The 7,981-nt window shown below is 38.0% G+C and overlaps 1 long non-coding RNA gene across 1 annotated transcript; it reads left to right on the top strand.

The window, feature by feature from the left end:
- The first annotated feature begins 316 nt into the window (after positions 1-316).
- Positions 317-7,979, top strand: LOC134476435 (uncharacterized). The gene is made up of 4 exons (XR_010048077.1): positions 317-1,058; positions 6,853-6,992; positions 7,680-7,817; positions 7,924-7,979. It is a non-coding gene; the product is annotated as an uncharacterized LOC134476435 (long non-coding RNA).
- The last annotated feature ends 2 nt before the right edge of the window (positions 7,980-7,981 follow it).

The following is a 7,981-nucleotide window of genomic DNA, read 5'->3' as shown; positions in this document are numbered from 1 at the left end:
TTTGGTTTGAGACAGGGTCTCCCTTTGTAGTTTAGGCTGGCCTTGAACTATGTAGTCCCTATTGGTCTTAAACTCAGGGCAATCCTCCTGCCTTTGCCTCCCAAATATTGGGATTACAGGTGTGCACTGCCACATCCAGAAAAAAATTGAACAGAATTTTAAACTGCCAAAAGAAAGGCTACAAAGTCAGCAATACACAGAATTAGATGTCAGCAATTGACATCTAATTGCAATTGCTCTTGCAATTGCTTTTGCCAAAAAGTGCTTTATTTAAAAATTCCTCCCTTTAATTCTAAGTAGCTTTAATATACATTATTTAACTTCTTTCTCAGAGCTGCCATGGGAAGGACAAAAGAAAACTCTGAAATAAACAACTAAAATATAAATCATTCAACAATACTTTTAGTTATACACCCAAAGGAAATGAAACCAGTATCTCAGAGAGATGTGTGTACCCAATGTTCCCCATAGCTAGAATAAGGAGCAACTCAGTGTCCACCGATGGATGGATAGATTCCTTTAGATGTGACACACAGGTAAAATGAAATGTTAACCAGCCACAAACAGGAGGACATCCTGCCATTTTACAACTTGGATGAAGGGGAGGACAGTATGTTAAGAGAAAGAAGACATAGAAAGACCAGTATTTCACGATCTCACCACTAATGTCAAACCTAAGTCAAACTCATAGAGGCAGAGGATAGAATAGGGAAGCCAGGGGCTACTGGTCAAAGCATACAAACCTTCCATTGTAAGATATGTATTATTTTTTAGGTGAAGGCCATGTAAAAGACAGTCTGTGAAAAAGGACCTCGAAGGCCTGGAATGAGAAATTATTTACCTGTCAAACATAGAGAGGAAGTGGGGGGTCTAGGGAGCAACTGAGGAACCATGGTAACTAGAGGAGCTTGGAAAAATGTTTCTTCTTTTTCTTGGTACCCAGACTTGTCACCATTTTCTACCCATTTTATGACTCACCCCTGTGCCACTTTCTCCTCCTATTCCTTTCCAACCAGAGCTCCTGAAAGAGGAAATCCAAATGGAGTCTAACTGGGAAGGTAAGTGACCGTTGTCTTGCTTTGTTTCATTTTTTGGATTTTTTGGTTTGTTTTTGTCTTTTCAACTAAAGTTCTTTTCACACTTCGCCTTTGTAAATGGGCACAGTTTATGAGCCCTCCTTGACCTTCCCTTCCCATTCCCACCTACACAAATTGGCCCAGATAACTTTTTTTATTACTACGTGTTTGCGGTACATGCAGTTCACTGTCATCTTGGGGAGTGGTTACATGTACATAACTTGGTTTGACTCTCTTTTTAATCCCCTTCCCTCCCACATCCCTGCCTCCTCCACTAGACCCCCTTTCCCCATTTTAACTCTTGTTGATGTTAATTTTAGCTCATGCTTGTGACACAAAATGTTTACATTCATTTAAATTGTTGGACTGATCTTTAGTCTGCTTAGCTCCCCGTCTGCTCTCCTTTTCCTCTTGCCCTCAGTCTCCTAGACCCCTGCTCACTGCAAGACTTCCATCTCCTTGTCTCCTTCTATCCATCCTTTATCCTGCTGTTCTTTAGTACTTTGCTTTACTCAGGAGTAATGTATTTGAAGCATACTCACCTTCGTTCAAAGTTTAGCATCCCTCAGGAGTCAGTAAAAGGAATCATCAAAGGAAAAGTAAGCCTTGCAAGTTACCAGTAAAAAATTTATCAACTGATATTTTGATCCCAGAAGTGAGGTTTTTTGTTTGTTTGCTTGCTTGCTTGCTTGTTTGTTTCACAGATTAGGACCAAAAACCAAAATTCCTTTCCTTCAGCAGTGGGTGTTATTGATCAGTTTCCCATTCATATTTCACAGCTTGTCATTCCTGCCTCTCCTGATCAGTTAGGGGCTGGTTTTGCTCTCCATAGAGGAGGCCCTCACCTAAAATACTGACAGTACTGTGGACCTGGAAGCAGGGTGCAGGGGCTGGTTGCTCGGCAGGCAGACAGGGTAGTCTCTTTCACCTCACTCCCTGGCTTTCCTCCCTTGCTTGCAGTGTTTTCAGCTATCCACATTTGTGGCTACCTTGTTTAACTAGGGAGTAACTGGGTCATTGCTATGGTTTAGAGCTTGTGTCATCAGCAGTAATTCTATTGGAAACTCACACCATTCTCTTTTCTGTGTATTGTCATTCAGGATAATGAGATAATGACTGTGGCCCTGGCTTTGGGATAAGAAAGATGAATAGTAAATATGGAACAGATAGTTTGGGTGTGGAAAATACAGCCATGAGGATTAGGCAATTGCTGGTCCTGATGACTCAAGAGACTCCCTGAAGTTGTACATCTTGCTTCTGCCCCATGCTTCACCATTTTCATTGTCACACTTTATTCTTTTCTCCATGGTTAGCCTCTTCACATTACGGAAAATTCCATGCAGCCTCAGTGCATGTGAAAACCATAGGCATGCAGCCTAGGTTCCCAGCATGGATGAGACAATGTGTTTACTGGAAACCCATGTAATTTGTGGCAATTGGGGCAAAAGGGGAAATTTGTCTATTAATGCCTCATGCATAGTGTATTTCAATGAATTACTTTAGCACTTTTAGGTGAATTTGAGACTATAAGTTAAAAATATTTGTCCAAAATATTTAGAATGCGACTTTTTTTTTTTTGTCTGAATACTTTGTTTATTTGCTACCCAGGGGTCTCCAAGGTGAGATGTGTAGGAAAGGAGTCAATCGTGCATCTCAGGTTGCATCTGAGCCCCTAAATCATGTACTTGGGAGAAATTTACCTCTTGGAGTCACAATACCCAGTAATGAGGATCCCTACCCCCCGACTTCACTCTGTCCAAGCCTTGGTTCTAAGGCCTTAAAGATAAGGCAGACAGGACAGAAGCAGGAAAATCTACCTATTCAAATTGATGCAAGACAGGTGGAAACTTGGCCTCACCCTTGGGATAGATGGTTTCCTTGCAAAACCACAGAACTAAAACCATGACAGACATACTCATTCGAGAGTCTGTCAATCCAGGGAAGGACAGGCTGGCCTGACTGTATTCTCAGGAGAAGGATTGCTAAAAGGATTGCTAATGAATGGGATCAACTGAAGTTCTATCACATTAGGAATGAATTAAGACTGAGTCATTCAAATCTGAAAAAATAGTGACACTGTATCATCATATACATGATCGGGCTGCACCATTGGAAAACACTGCATATTACATATCAATATAAACTATAAGTAGGTTAAAAAATTAAATGGACAGTACACTGAAGAGAAACCATACATTGCCAACATATATTTGAAAACATTGTTAGGTCAAAGCACTAAACAAACATAAAACAATGAAAAGCCTCAAAAAAATTTAAATTGGTATTGCCACCTCCAGCAAAATCAAGGCAGCAGCCTGAGTGACCAGTTGCGTGGCCTTGCCTGTTTCCCCTCATTCCAGATTTCATTTCTAGGCCAGTAATGCTAGGCTGTAAGCCTGATGGGAAGGGACATTCTGTCTTCTTTACAACCATGGCAATGCTATATGCAAAATTTAATGTCATTAGGTTCAGTGAGAGTGAAATGGTCAAAACTGTACTCACAACAACCAAAAAACTCAAACAATTACGCAACAATGACAGATGATTAAATAAATTCAATCCATCCACCTAATGGAAACCTTAAAGATGATGCATATAAAAAGTTTCTAGGATAGCAAAATGTTCACATTCTGACATTAATGGAAAAAGAACACAAACCTGATATACAGCATGACTTCAGTTTATAAGCATAAAAACACCTGATTTCTTGTTTTAAGAGACAAGATATTTAGAGACAAGATATTTAGGTGCCATTAAGAATAAAAATTGTCAAAGATGCAAAGTTGAATAGAATATCCCATTTTAAAAGTGGCAAACAAACTTCCCACACAGAGAGGGCCACATAAAGAAACTTGTTCATGTCAATTTTGTCGTTAGAAGGAGAGAACAAATATATCTAGCCACCAACTTGAACTACAAGCCAGTGTTCAAGCTAGTTTGCATTTGAATGCACACTATCAGTGTTGGCCAAAGAATGTCAAGCACAAAATTTAAGTCAAAGTAGGCTCAGGTTGGTGGTTCTTCCAGATGGCCAGCAAAGGTTACCTCAAATCTTCTCTACAAGAACTAGACCTAATCACAGGTTACCATAGCAGCGTTAAATACTGGAAGAGTTTGCATCTTAGAATTGATGAAATGAGTTAAGTAAAATCTTAATAGTGGTCATCTGAGTCATTTGATTACAAATCAAAAATACTTTTCTGCTCTTAGTTTATACAATGCAGATATTTTTAGTATTTTAAAATGTTTATTTAAAATTTAAAATTGGGAAAAAACCTTGAAGACATAGGAGTAGGTAAAGAATTCATGAACAGGACTCAAACCGCACGGGAAATACTTTCCAGAGTCAATAACTGGGATCGCCTCTTAGTAAAAAGTTTCTGCACATCAAAAGAAATCTCCAACGTAGTGAAAAGAAAACCCACAAACTGGGAAAAAAATCTTAGTGAACTGCCTCTCAGACAAAGGACTTCTGTCTAAAACATATAAAGAATTAAAAAAAATCAGACCCCCAAAATTCAAAGACCCAATCCAAAAATGGGCATCTGAGATGAATAAGCAATTTTCTGATGAAGAAACTCAAATGGCAAATAAATACATGAAAAAATGCTCATCATCACTGGTCATTAGAGAAATGCAAATTAAAACTACACTGAGATTTCATCTCACTCCTGAAAGAATGGCCAAGATCAATAAAACCAACAACAACAAATGCTGGAGAGGTTGTGGGAAAAAAGGAACTCTCCTACACTGTTGGTGGGAGTGTAGACTAGTACAACCATTGTGGAGGTCAGTCTGGAGATTTCTCAAAAAGCTGGGACTAGAAGCCCCATTTGGCCCAGCTATTCCACTTCTAGGCATATTCCCAGAAGAACTGAAAGCATCATACCACAGTGATATATGTGCATCTATGTTTATAGCAGCACAGTTTGTAATAGCCAGATCTTGGAAACAACCTAAGTGTCTATCAACTGAGGAATGGATAAAAAAGTTGTGGTATTTTTATACAATGGAGTACTACTCAGCTATAAAGAATGATCACATTGAGATATTTATAAATAAATGGACGCAGCTTGAGACCATACTCATAAGTGAAATAAATCAAACTCACATGTATAAATACCAAATAGTTTCCCTAGTATAAGTAAGAAATGATAAGAATACATAAAATTATATGGTAAACATGATTCCCAATCATACTGGTTTTAATCCATATAATGTTATCACTCATTAATTGCAATGGTTTTAACCTATGTTGTTTGATTTTAGTATTGGTAATAGTATGAATAGCTATTCTGAAGAAAACAACACATCATAAAAGCTAGTGCTGATTTAATATCATCTTGTTTTGAAGCCCCATCAAGCTGTTGTACATCTGTTTCCAGTGGTTTTAACATGTGGTATCTTACTATATTTTACTATATGCGATAGTATAAACAAAATTTTTTATAGGCAGAGATAATATAGAAACCATTGTTCGTTTTCTGTTAACTGGCTCTAAATACCCTGTAATTTCTTCATTCTCCTGAATAGCTCCAGACTGACTATGCTTGATGCTATAGTATATGAAGTTATACTCAAATAATTCAAGGAAGGAGGCACTATGGTGACTACTATTATGTTAGATTATCTGGGGATGAAACACAATGATGCTTAAATAGTTCAGTTCTGACCTGTGTTGTTCTAATACAATGTCCTCTTTTACCTCAATCCCATCCTTTTTTAAAAATTAATCTATTTTTTTCTTACATTTTTTTTCAATTAAGGGAAAACTAAATTAAAAAATAGTGGGACATATTATAGTAACTTTTTTGTTTTCCTATTAACCTGATTTGAACCCCAGTATTGCCCTCCCCATCTTGTTCTGTCTGATTATTCTATATCCTGTTTTGTTTGATATTATCAAGTTTGAGGGTATAGGCAACCACTTTGAAGACAATAAGATATACTATGACGCCCCTTATGGTTTGACTATTTCTTTTTTTGAAGTCCTGTAAGGTCTCCAGTGTAGTTTATTGGTCTTGTTCTGTACTATTTTGATCAATTCTATTATACCTGACGATACTGACAACTTTTTTTTTTTTTTAAAAGCAAGAGGCACAATGGTAACCATTTTAGATCACCTGATATTCTATTTTTACATCATGTACTATGCCCATCCTTTTGTTCTAACCGACTCTGATTTGTTTAGCCATGTTAGATTTTATTCTCTCCAAAAAATACTAAGAATTGTGGGAGTAAAAAGCCCCAAAAGTGTAATTGTTATTAAAAAGAGAGGAAAGGAAGATGGTCTAGGGGATATAACTGCATGTATGTTTGAGTGTGTAGGATGGAAATCCATATTACTGAACTTTTGTTGGATCATTGATCGGCATTGTGTGCAATCTCATTGTATGAATGTTCACTTTACATGCTTTAATTTGTAATTTGGACAACTATTTCAAAGATGACAATATGTAACCTATTAACTAGTGATATCTTACTTTATTTTTTCCTTGAAATTCTGTATTATTTGTACCCTTTTACTGCTTTGTTTTTTTTATTTTCTTTTTCTTTTTTTCCCCTTAATAATAAAAAAAATTTAAACATACTGTGCTCTAGCTGAACTCATTTTGAAATATTACATCATCCTAGGGTCTCTGAATACGGTCACCTTTCCTCCCTTCTCTTCCTGCATACCTGCACCTCAGCAAAGTGACTCCTGTATTAGAACAACACAGGTCAGGCTCTAAATTCATTTCCTTGCCATCATCTTGTGAAATTCTTTTAAACACAGAAAATAAATCTGATGGTCAAGAGAAAACCTCTTCCAGTCTGTGAATAAGGAAGGTGTCACCACCATCATCAACAGTTTTAAGTTCCTACTGTGTGCAAGATACTACAGAAAACCATAGCAAGACAGCCTGCTGTAGAGAGGTATCAGTCTGGATCTTCATTTATTTACTTTGTTAACAAACATTTACTGAGCACTTACAATGCAAGGCACTGGGAATATAAAGATGGGTACAGTGGTTGGTGAGCTAAAATATACTGTATGCATAAGACTGAAAAGGGCGATAATGTTAGGGTTTGCAAATTTTACTGCTCTGTACACACAGCAAATTGGGATAGAGACCAGGGTTTTTTTTTCTGGCATCGGTATAACGTGAAGGTGTTAAAACTAGGAGGTGATGGGGCATCAGGAAGGAGATACTTCTACAAAAGTCAGGAAAGGAAGTCCTTCAGGGGAGAAAGTCCATTTGTCCTAAAGCTGATGCTTTAGAAATTGTTAAGAATTTTATATGAACCCTTGCTAAATATTTAAAGATAAAACTGTGAATGACTCACAACAATTTTGGCTGGTCTTCTGAGGTAGCACGTTTTGGTGTCTGGGCTGAAGAGTTTGTGTGTGTCCCCTGACTGAACTGAATAGTGCCCTGGCCTGGCCCTGGCTGGAGGGCCTAGGACTCCCCTTCCATGTAGTGACTATCTTGGACTCCTTGGGGAGAGCTATTGGTAGGTGGTCACTTATTTGCTCTTGGGCCCAAGGGGTCCGGGTGAACTAAATATGCAAATGTTGAAAGCGTTTCTGTATTTTAGAGTTAAAATGCTTTATTTTTGAAGACTGAAAGCAGCAGCCCTGGAAGGTCATTGATTGTCTCCATGGGGTACACTCCTGGCACGTGGGACCCATCTTCATAAAGGCCCCTAGAGCAACACCTACTGCATGAACCCATTGGATCCTTCTGAGAAAGAAAACAGGTACTTCTCAACTTTGTATCAATTGTGCATCGGACCCATTTCTTGTCCTGTATCCTTTATTCTTTTAATGGCTAATCAATCCTATTTCTCATTTATATTTACTCAGATTGACATCTTGACATCTTGAAGCGTGTTCCAGAAAAAGCCCCAGCACTTCCCAGGTT

The sequence above is a fragment of the Cavia porcellus genome, unplaced genomic scaffold (assembly GCF_034190915.1).
Source record: "Cavia porcellus strain 051 isolate PalLab524CR breed Dunkin Hartley unplaced genomic scaffold, mCavPor4.1 scaffold_6, whole genome shotgun sequence".
Taxonomy (NCBI): Eukaryota; Metazoa; Chordata; class Mammalia; order Rodentia; family Caviidae; genus Cavia; species Cavia porcellus.
The sequence above is the reverse complement of the archived record's forward strand: the minus strand, read 5'-3'. Positions and strand labels throughout refer to the sequence as shown.